The sequence below is a fragment of the Solanum tuberosum genome, unplaced genomic scaffold (assembly GCF_000226075.1).
Source record: "Solanum tuberosum cultivar DM 1-3 516 R44 unplaced genomic scaffold, SolTub_3.0 scf00088, whole genome shotgun sequence".
NCBI classification, from domain to species: Eukaryota; Viridiplantae; Streptophyta; class Magnoliopsida; order Solanales; family Solanaceae; genus Solanum; species Solanum tuberosum.
In genome coordinates this window covers 303,594-316,243 of record NW_006239011.1, presented here as the reverse complement: position 1 = coordinate 316,243, position 12,650 = coordinate 303,594, and positions in this window count along the sequence as shown.

Sequence of the window (12,650 nt, the reverse complement as noted above, 5' to 3'; positions counted from 1 at the left end):
TATCATCATTTACATTCATGGAAGGGTTCCATAAGCCTACCGATCCCAAAGTTCATTAACATCATTTATGGAAGGGTGCCATAAGCCTACGAATCTCAAGGTTCATTATTACCATGTATGGAAGGGTGCCATTAGCCTACCAATCCATGTTAGATGTATATAAATTATTGATTCATTATGAAAGCAAATCTCCTATGACTAATGTGTAAAGTTGGTATTGTTGAAAGGATGTTATTCCCTTACCCTTATACTTGATATTATATGAATTGTCTAGGATGATCATAATGTTGTTGTTGGGTTGTTGCAAGAAAAATTACACACACACACATACAAGCTGGGTTGTTGCAAGGACAATTACACACACATACACTTCATGCATAAGCATGATTATGATGTAATCAAATGGTGTTAATTGAAAGTATAGTTCTCATATGCACCTTTACACATTATTATGCATGAATTGTACATAAACCATGTTAATCCTATTGTGTTGATTGAAAGTCCATTTTCATGAGAACACATGATCTTAGTGTGGAAGTCATTGTCACATACTAATTATGATTCTAAAGTTGAAAGTACATTCTCTCATTTAAATGAATCAATGATCTATTTTATGAATTGTATTGAACGAAGGGTAGAGCACTCCTTTACACATCAAAATATAATTCAAGACTAATGACGTATAATTTGGGAAATATTGCTTAGCATCGAATGGATATGGACAATGAGATAAAGTCCCTTCCGCCAATGCAATAGGGAGGGTCATCCACTAGGGAACTCATGAGATGGAAGCCTCTCCACCAATGCAATAGGGCGGGTTTCTAGAAGCAATCTCCATATCCTAAAACTATGTGCCAACATAGGACCTTAGCTAGTGGATCCACCTTATAGCTAGACATTTTAGTCCTACTTTAGGCAAGTAGGACACCTTTCTCGGTGCGGGGTTACACGACACCGAATTCCATGTAACTCATATGGTCTATGTCGTTTATGGCTACTTTTCCTTATATAATGAATATAATAAATGAGATGGGAATTATGCTATTACTTCTTGGTGATTTTACTTAGTAGGAGTGGGGGTATGGGACTTCACTACCACATTGCACAAGTAGACTTAGTAGGATGTCATGGGATGGTTCCTTTGCATTCCATGAGATTTGAATGGATGCAATGTTTAGTGAATGGATAGTTGTTATGAATGACTTTCCTCACAATTTAAGTACTTTGCATGACTATTTCCTTAATTATGAATATTGATTATAATGAGGTCTAAAGATGAAGTACATGACTAAGGTAGCTTCAAGGAGATACTTAGTAGGGTTGGTATTATGGGATGCTAACCACACATTGCAGAAGTGTTCCTTACGGATTACTAAGGTAATGGCTTTACTATGAAATGAGTATAAATGTGATCTTGGCTTGTGTTGTACATTGTAAATGCATGTTAGTCACCATACACTGCACAAGTATTTCTTAGAGGTTGCTTATGTGATGATTACTTCATGATGAGATGATCTTCGTATTTGTCTTCCTATTGTCTTGTGATTGGAGGATATGTATTGTGGAGATTGGGATTTGTATTATAATGATGTCGGAGACTATGATTGTTATTATAATGATATTTCTCATATTATGATGTAATGTATGTGAGTTGCCTTATTGGTTGTATTCTACAACTATTTCAAAGATGATGTTCAAAATATGGCATAAAGCATGATTTCAAATGAAATGTCCCTTTTTATGCATGTTTTAATTGTTTTGTGCATGGCTTCCATACTTAGTACATTTTCGTGCTAACCTCTTCTTTCTACATTTTCACCAACTGTAGTCTTTGGAGATATTGGATTCAACCCTCGTAGCTAGGTTCATAGGAGATCAAGAAGAAGAATATTAGTGAGTCCTCATTGTTTTCGAGGGCTCAACCTTATGTCTTTTATTGTCTTACTTTTATGTTTTAGACTTTTGTAAGGGCCGTGTCCCAAAGTTGTATTAAAGAGTTTTATTCCAAGTTTAATAGATGGTTTGAGACATAGTGTTACAGATTCTCCTTCTTTTTTTATAAGAGACTTTGATTGTAAAGAAAAGTTTTTAATTCCGCACTATTTTTGTCATCTATGCGATGAATGAATTCTATGAGGGTTGTATAAGATCCATTCAGGGTCGAGTACGCCGTGTTACGACTAGGGGGTGTTATCGAGTCGTGACAATAGCTGACCTAACTTTTTCATTGGTCATGGCCGGAGCATCAACCGGAACTTGATTGCCTTATGGCACTTAGTCACGTTTAGGACCTTGAGGACTTCGGGGAGGAACTCCCTCATTCACAATCTCCTCTTCCACTCTTCTTACGGTCGCCCTTCTTGTATTCATATCCTATAAACACAAGAGGAGGGTTAGGAAAAGTACATTTATAGAGCTAAACTTCATGACACAACTTCAAAAATAATGAAAGAATTGTAGCTTCCTAACGTCCTATAGCCTCTCATACTTAAAGTGTTTCGCGACTCACATCCATGAACAAGACTCTACTAGACGTGGCTTGCGAGACATCAATCCTAAAAACCTTTCCACAAACCTTGTGCTCTAATACCATGTTTGTCACGACCCAAGGCTAGCCCCTAGATGTGACACGGCGTACAAGACTCTCAAAAGTCTCATCCACGCCTCATAGAATGTCCATGCATAAGATAATCGAAATAGTGCGGAATTTAAAACTTTTCTTTAAATCCATCCAATGGAAAAATCTTTAAAACAACGGAAGTCTATTGTCTCACATGGCCATCTAAACCAATATCTTGAAACAAAGTAGGGTCACGGCCCTTTACAATAGAAAGTCTATCAAATGTCTATTACATGAAAGAAATGAACATCAATGAAGCATGTGTCCTCGAATGTATGAGGACACACCAATAGCCTTGGAACAACTCAATCCAAGCACTTGAACTAGACGGATAGCAACTCACTTGCCGGAACCTACACTTGTAGTAAAATAAGAGAAATATGGGTTAGCACAATTAAGTACTAAGTATAATAGCCATGCAAAAATCATGCTTAAAACGGACATTTCATTTGAAAGTCATGAGATAAAACAATTTGAGAAAATTTCATGAACATAGGTAAAGTAGGCATAAGATACAATCACAACCAACATATAAGTCATTTTATCGCATTAAGCTTTCACCTTAAGAAACCCCAAGCCATACTATGTGCAATGTTTGAATATAGTCCCATAGCACTATCCACACTAAGTACCACATCAAGGCCACCAAAAGTTACTTACCATTCATCATTTCCATCTTTACACAATACTCACACATATTAGACATAAACATTTTATAAGACATGACAAAGAAGTAACTCATAATACAATCCAAGTAAAGCATGCATCATAATCATTTAAGCATTTAAGTCATCATTCCTTATTAGCTTCCTTTTGAGCACATTCTTTCATTAACATAAGAGATTAGAGAATCACAACATAGCCTCTCAAAGCGTACTTGTACAATGCATGGATGGCTTCCCATACTACCACCCACACTTCATAGAACCTCTCAAGTAACTAAGGTACGTATCTCACATGATGGGAATAAGCATTAACCGACATAGACCATGAGAGCTAACCATGGAATCTTGTGTCATAAATCCCTACACCGTAAAGAGGTGGTCTACTTGCCTAAGCTAGGACCGGTAACATATAGCTTAGGTGGATCTACTAGCTAGACCTATGGAGGCACATAGTTATGGGATAAGGAAGATGATCATTGAAACCTAACCTAAACATTGGGAGAGTTTCCATCTAACCAAATCCACTCGGTGCTTAGTCTCCATTCCCACAGAGTATTTCATTACTTTAACATTATTACACATGAGAAGGTGCCATTGGCCTACCAACCCAAAGTACAATGATTAACACATAAAAGGGTGCCATATGCCTATCGATTCAAGGTTAATTACTTAGGAAAACTCATTTGAATCCTCATGAAAGGGTGCCATAGGCCTACCGATTCAAGGTTCATCATTTACATTCATGGAAGGGTTCCATAAGCCTACCGATCCCAAAGTTCATTAACATCATTTATGGAAGGGTGCCATAAACCTACCAATCTCAAGGTTCATTATTAACATGTGTAGAAGGGTTCCATTAGCCTACCAATCCATGTGAGATGTATATAAATTATTGATTCATTTTGAAAGAAAATCTCCTATGACTAATAGCTCACATGGTGAATGTAGGTTATGGCTACTTTTCCCTATATAATAAAGATAATGAATGAGATATGAACTATACTATGACTTCTTAATGAGTTTTACTTCGTAGGAGTGGGGGTATGGGATGTCACTTTTACATTGCACAAGTAGACTTAGTAGGATGTCATGGGATGGTTCCTTTGCATTTCCATGAGATTTGAATGGATGCAATGTATAGTGAATGGATAGTTGTTATGAATGACTTTCCTCATAATTTAAGTAATTTACATGACTATTTCCTTAAATGTGAATATTGATTATAATGAGGTCTAAAGATGAAGTACATGACTGAGGTAGCTTCAAGGAGCTACTTAGTAGGGTTGGTATTATGGGATGCTAACCACACATTGCACAAGTGTTACTTACGGGTTACTGAGGTAATGGCTTTACTATGAAATGAGTATAAATGTGATCTTGGCTTGTGTTGTACATTGTAAATGCATGTTATTCACCATACACTGCACAAGTATTTCTTAGAGGTTGCTTATGTGATGATTACATCATGATGAGATGATCTTCGTATTTGTCTTTCTATTGTCTTGTGATTGGAGGATATGTATTGTGGAGATTGGGATTTGTATTATAATGATGTTGGAGACTATGCTTGTTATTATAATAATATTTCTCATATTTTGATGTAATGTATGTGAGTTTGCTTATTGGTTGTATTCTACAACTATTTCATAGAGGATGTCCAAAAAATGGCATAAAGCATGATTTCAAATGAAATGTCCCTTTTTATGCATGTTTTAATTGTTTTGTGCATGTCTTCCATACTTAGTACATCTTTGTGCTAACCTCTTCTATCTACATTTTCACCAAGTGTAGGCTTTGGAGATATTGGTTTCAATCCTCGTGGCTAGGTTCATAGGAGATCAAGATGAAGAAGATTGGCGACTCCTCATTGTATTCGAGGGCTCAACCTTATGTTCTTTATTGTCTTTCTTTTATGTTTTAGACTTTTGTAAGGACCGTGTCCCTAAGTTGTATTAAAGAGTTTTATTCCAAGTTTAATAGATGGTTTGAAACATAATGTCACAGATTCTCCTTCTTTTTTTATAAGAGACTTTGATTGTAAAGAAAAAAATTTAATTCCGCACTATTTGTATCATCTATGCGATGAATGAATGCTATGAGGCTTGTATAATACCCCTTCATGGTTGAGTACGCCGTGTTACGACTAGGGGTTGTTCTCGAGTCGTGACAAGAGCCGACCTAACTTCTTCATTGGTCATCGCCAGAGAATCAACCGGAACTTGATTGTCTTGTGGCACTTGGTCACCTTTAGGACCTTGAGGACTTCGGGGAGGAACTCCCTCATTCACAATCTCCTCTTACCACCCACACTTCATAGAACCTCTCAAGTAACAAAGGTACGTATCTCACATGATGGGAATAAGCATTAACCGACATAGACCATGAGAGCTAACCATGGAATCCTGTATCATAAAGCCATACACCGTAAAGAGGTGGTCTACTTACCTAAGCTAGGACCGGTAACATATAACTTAGGTGGATCCACTAGCTAGACCTATGGAGGCACATAGTTATGTGATAAGGAAGATGATCATTGAAACCCAACCTAAACATTGGGAGAGTTTCCATCTAACCAAATCCACTCGATCCTTAGTCTCCATTCCCATAGAGTATTTCATTACTTTAACATTATTACACATGAGAAGGTGCCATTGGCCTACCGACCCAAAGTACTTTGATTAACACATAAAAGGGTGCCATAAGCCTATCGATTCAAGGTTCATTAGTTAGGAAAGCTCATTTGAATCCTCATGAAAGGGTGCCATAGGCCTACCATTCAAGGTTCATTAGTTTGGTAAGCTCATTTGAATCCTCATGAAAGGGTGCCATAGGCCTACCGATTCAAGGTTCATCACTAACATTCATGGAAGGGTGCCATAAGCCTACCTATCCCAAAGTTCATTAACATCATTTATGGAAGGGTGCCATTAGGCATAGTATGCCTTTCAAGGACATGGATCACATTCACCCACACACCTTGAAATTATACTAATAAGCATGAGAACTATCATAATTTCAACAATCTAAATCAATATAACCATAAACAATTCAACATACTTCCATGATCAATCAATTCCCAATCACAAATCACAACATAGGGTTTTGGGGAAAAACATAGGTTCAAGGGTAAAATCATTAAAATCATCATATATTCATCAATTCATCAATTCATTCATAAATCATTAAATATGAACCCTTATAAACGTTTTGGAATTGAACCCATGCTTAGATTGAAAACCCTACTATTTGGGGAAATTTGGAACTTGAAAATCTTCTTTGAAATTGGCTCCTTAAAAGAAACTAAGTCAAGGATGAAGACTACCATAACTTTAGTAAAAATTCCCAAGAAATTTGAGGAAGAAACACCTTGAATCCACAAACCCTAGCTTCAATGGCTCCCTTCTTCTTCCTTGAGTTTTAGAGAGAGAAATTTTGGGGGAGAGAAGAACTTTTGATCCATAAGATACACAGATCCTAGTATTGTCATCAATGTTATATATAGTTGCTCCAGGTTTAGCAGCTTCCATCTTTAGCCGAAGTTCACTAAAATTTTAAAAATAACATAATATATTTATGTGAAGTAGGTGTTTTAGGGTATGCCTCTACCACCTTTATTTTTCATTCCTTTTAGGAATTTTGTTTTTCAACTGTAGTTAATTTTACTTTTACTGCTTTATATTAGATAAGACTTGGTCAATTAGTTGTTAGCCATCTATTCCTATTATTTAGGAGTAAGTGAGTGACTTAGGAATCTTCTAGTCATCAGTTTACTACTTTCTATTTTTCATTCCAGTCTTATAAATATAATATGAAGACATCAATAAAAATGTTCTTCTACCGATATTCTTCTTGACTTCTCTGCTTTCTAATAACTCATACTTCTGAAATTTACCAACAATTGGTATCTGAGCTTTTTCTATTGCGGGATTTGTGGGTATTTTTTAGAGTGAATGTTTCAAGTGACTCAAGTACCACAACCAGAAACAACAAAAGATAAAGCATGGAAGAAAGCTCAAGTTTCTCGGTAATGGCACCTCCTATCTTCAATGGTGAAAATTTTCACATGTGTGCAGTGAGGATGGAAGCTTATCTCGAATCCTTAGATCTTTGGGAGGCAATCGAGAAAGATTATGAAGTTCTTCCTCTACACGGAAACCCAACAATGGCTCAAATCAAAAATCACAAGGACAAGAAAACCAGAAAGTCTAAGGCAAAGGCATGTCATTTTTTAGTAGTCTCTTCAACAATTTTCACTCGTATCATGTCTCTACAATCAACAAAAGCTATGTGGGATTATCTAAAGCTAAAATATGAAGGAGATGATCGTATCAAAGGTATGCAAGTGTTAAATCTCATTAGAGACTTTGAGTTATAGAAGATGAAAGAATCAGAAACCATCAAAGAATACTCTGACAGGCTTATGAGCATAGCATACAAAGTAAGATTACTTTGTTCTGAATTTAAAGACTCGTGTATTGTTGAAAAGATTCTGGTTACTGTACCTGAAAGATTTGAAGCAACCATTACCACTTTGGAGAACACCAAGGATCTATCGAAAATCACTTTGGCGGAATTATTGAATTCCTTGCAGGCTGAAGAACAAAGAAGGGTTATGAGAGAAAATGGAATTAGAGAGGGAGCATTGACGGCCAAACATGAAGTTTCACAATAAATCCATTGGAGGAAGAACTGAATTTAAAGACTCTTGTAGTGTTCAAAAGATTCTTGTTACTGTACCTGAAAGATTTGAAGCCACCATTACCAATTTGGAGAACACCAAGGATCTGTCAAAAATCACTTTGGTGGAATTATTGAATTCCTTGCAAGCTCAAGAACAAAGAAGGGTTATGAGAGAAGATGGAATTAGAGAGGGAGCATTGGAGGCCAAACATGAAGTTTATCATTAAATCCATTGGAGGAAGAACAAATGGTGTATTCGGCAAGAGAAAATGCTTCTGAGTTGTGCCATAAGATACTCGGATACTATCATTACCAAGGGCTTCTCAAAATGCAAGAATTGGTGATAGTCTAGAACCTTTTTAAACTGGGAGCAAGTTCTAAAAAATTTTGGGCTTGTCAATTTGGAAAACAAAGTAGATATCCATTCCCAAAGGCAAATTGGAGAGCAACAAGAAAGTTGCAGCTGGTTCACACCGATATTGGAGGACACCAAAGTTCTCCTTCACTTATAGGTAGTATTTATTATGTTATTTTAATTGATGATCTGACCCGAATGTGCTGGATTTATTTTTTAAAGTACAAATCAGAGGTCAAGATCATTTTCTGGAAGTTGAAAGCAAAGTAGGAAAATGAAAGTTGCTGCAAAATTCAGATTTTACGATCTGACAGTGGCAAGGAGTACACTTCTCATCAGTTTGGTCTATTTTGTGAGGAAGTAGGGATCGAACGTCAACTTACTGTTCCTTATACTCCAGAACAAAATGGAGTTAGTGAGAGAAGAAACACATTTTTATCATGGAGATGTCAAGATGTATGTTGCACGAAAAGAATTTGCCAAAGATATTTTGGGTAGAGGCAACAAATCAACTGGGTTCCTACAAAATCGACTTCCCTTAAAAGTTGTGAAAGATCAAACTCCTTTGGAAGCATGGTATCGATACAGGCCTCCGTTGAATTTTCTTAAAGTGTTTTGTTGTCTTTGTTTTACCTATGTTCCTCAGGTCAAACAAGATAAACTAGATAAGAAGGCTGCCCCGAGCATTTTTATTGGGTACAATAATGTTTCAAAAGCATACAAAATCTTTCAACCTGAAGGTGAGAAGATAGTTATTAGTAGATATGTCCATTTCATGGATAACGAAGAATGGGATTAGGATGACTCAAGGAATGTCGTCCAGCAAACAAGCTCGTTGTTAAATGAAAGGGGCGATGATCCACCAGTTAGGGGAACTCGGTTTCTCTCTAATATGTCTGAGAGATGCAATGTTACGATTTGTGAACCTGATAACCCTAAAGATACTCCCAAAGACCCCAAGTGGAGTTTGTTAATGCGAAGTCCCAACATTTTCATCGGCAAGATGCACAAACAACATCCTGAGAACTCACTACAAGCATAACATAACAAAATGTAGTTAAAACTTAAATTTTATTATATTACTTTTCTTTCTTGTGATGGGATTTGCATAACATCATTTGGTTGAGGAGAGATCTCGTCATCTTCCTTGGAAGGCTGCACACAAAAAATTGATTCTCATAATAATAGTTGAGGGTGACGTGGAAAACAAAGTGTATGCAAGTTACTTAATTATAGAGATATTTAAAAGATGGACAAAAATACACTTACTTCATGAACACTTGTAGGTTCATAAGATACACCGATCCCAACATTGTCATCAACAGTTATATGTAGTTGCTCGAGGTTTAACAACTTCCTTCTTTACCCGGAGTTCACCGAACCTTGTAAAATAACATACGTTATCCACAAAAAAAAATCAAAACTAATATAAGTCTATAAGGTGTTTAATTTCTAATGAATTACCATTGATGTCTTTTTTCTATTTTTTTGTCAAGTAATGTCTTCTCAACATAGCCATGCTGGTCCTTTTTTTCCGTCATTGTATTCATCGAATTTTTGGTTCTGCTTCATCTTCTTACATTCCTCATTTTCTATCCTTCTCATCTCAGTTTCATGGCAAAAATACTTAGAATTATTTAATAAACAAGTCCACTGAATTATATATCTAAATTTAAAAATTCAAGTTGACAGAAAAGCTAATTCTTCCCTTGATAGTAATGGGTTCAAAGTTAGAAAACAAATTATTAGAATGAGAACAAAGAGTACTAACAAATTCATGTTTTTTCATTTTTTTTTTCTAATCATGGTTTCTTTTTCTTATACTCTCCGTTCTCATTATAATACTTACTTTGAATACATTAGTACTATCAAGGGAAGGTTTAACTTTTCTGTCAAAATGAATTCTTAAATTTAGATATATAATTCGGTGAACTTAATTTTTATATAACTCTACAATATCTTTGGCATGAAACTGGAATGAAAAAAACAAAAGGAGGACCATAAGAAGATGAAATAGGACCAAAGATCTGATGTAGACAATGATCGGAAAAAGGGAAAGGGCCATTATGACTCTGTTGAGAAGACTCTACTTGACAAAGAATAGAAAACAGGCATCAATGGTAATTAATTAGAAACTATACATATTAAATCCTTATATTAGTTTTCTAATTTTTCTTTGTGGATGACGTATATTATTATGGAATGAGGAATTGTTGGTAAATTTCAGAAGTATGAGTTATTAGAACTCAAGAAGAATATTGGTCGAAGAACATTTCTATTGTTGTCTTCAGATTATATTTATAAGATTGGAATGAAAAACAGAAAGCAGTAAACCCACGACTAGTAGATTCCCAACTCACTAACTTACTCCTAAATAATAGGAATAGATGGTTAACAACTACTTGACTAAGTCTTATATAATATAAAGCAGTAAAAGTAAAATTAACTATAGTTGAAAAAGAAAATTTCTAACACTCCTCCTACCTTTGGAAACTGCAAACTCCAATTTTCTGTCTGAGAAGCTCAAACTTGTTGACGGGTAAATACTTAGTGAATATATCAGCCAATTGTTCTTCCGTCTTGCAGTAGACAAGAGTTATATCTCCATCTTTTCACACTTCTCTCTAGAAAAAAACTTGATTTTGTAGTGCTTAGTTCTTCCATGAAACACAGGATTATGAGATATAGCTATTGCTGCTTCATTGTCCACAACACTTTGATGCTTCCAGTTGGTTCCATATGCAAATCAACCAGAAGTTTCTTCAGCCACAATGCTTGATTTACTTCAGCTGCAGCTGCCACAAACTCAGCTTCGGCAGTAGATTGAACCACAATGTCTTTTTTTTACAACTCAATGAGAAAATTCTAGAACCAAGACTAAAACAGTACTCTTTGCATCATCCTTGGAACCGCCCCAATCACTATCGGAATACCCACAAAGCTTCACATGTTGACTCTTCTGAAACTTGACTCCATAGGTGATGGTTCCTTTGATGTATTAAACAACTCTTTTGGCTTCCTGCAAATGTATTTCACTAGGACAATGCATGAACCTTGATAAAACACTTACAACATACAGTATACCTGGTCTTGTTGTTGTAAGATACATTAAACACCCAATGAAACTTCTGAAGTATGTCTCATCCACCTTTTCGGCTCCATGATCTTTACTTAGTTTCTCTTTTTGGTTCATGGGAGTACTAATCTCTTTGCAATTTTCCATTTTGAATTTCTTGAGAATTTCCTTTGCGTACTTTCTTGGGAAAAGACATAAATTCCCCCTTGAACTTCTCCCAAAAATAGTGACCTATTACACACCTATACTATTCAAAAGTGAATGTTCTTACCCCCTAAAACTGACGTGGCAAAAAAATAAAACAAGATAAAAATAGGCGCGTCATTTTGAAATTAAAGTAAAAAAAAGTTAGAATCCTCTTTTCCACTTCCACCCCCCACGCCTCTTCTTCTTCAAACCCCACCCATTGTCCTCTTCTTGTTCATTCTTTATTATCATCACAGTTCTTTATTTTTTATCACAATCTTAAAGCACAAAAAAAATTTTATTCTCATTTAGGTTAATTCCCATAGATTTGTTAGTGAATAATTGTATTTTATCTAGAAAAATTTTGACTGATTGTTTCTATCTTTTGCATTTTTTTTAACTTTGTTAAAGAATTCTTGGTTGTCAATCATTTTTTGGGTTTGGTGGTAATAGCAACTTTATGGGTTTGGTGGTGATGGGTGGCGGGTGACAAACATTAAAAGAGGTAATTGAAGGTGGTGAAGAAGAAAAAATCGATATTGATAATGGTGGTGGTGATATTTGGTGTTGGGTGACAAAGAAGAGTGAAGAACAAAATCAATAGTTCAAATGGGGCTGGATATGGTTTTTCGATGAAATGAGAATTTAAAATGGGTGGGAGTAGTGATGAAGAAGATATAATTATTAGAGAATTAAAACAATTAATTAGGAATTAGTTAGAATTAAATATAGTTAACAAAAGAAAAGTTAAATAATAAAGAAAATAAAACAAAAAAATATAATTTATGACATGAAGCTCACATAGCGCTGATGTGGCAGCGAGTGTAATACACCACATAATATGAGAGTGGTGGTACACGTCTCAGGGTGGTAATAAATTCACTTTTGAGTAGTTAAGGTGTGTAATAAGTCACCATGATAGTTTAATCGTGTAACTGACTTTTTGGGACAAGTTCAGGGGGAAATCTACGCCTTTTCCCTACTATTTTTGGCAAACGAAAAACTCATCTTTTCTGTGTGTAATCTCAATTCCAAGGAAATATGTCATAAGACCAAGATCAGACATTT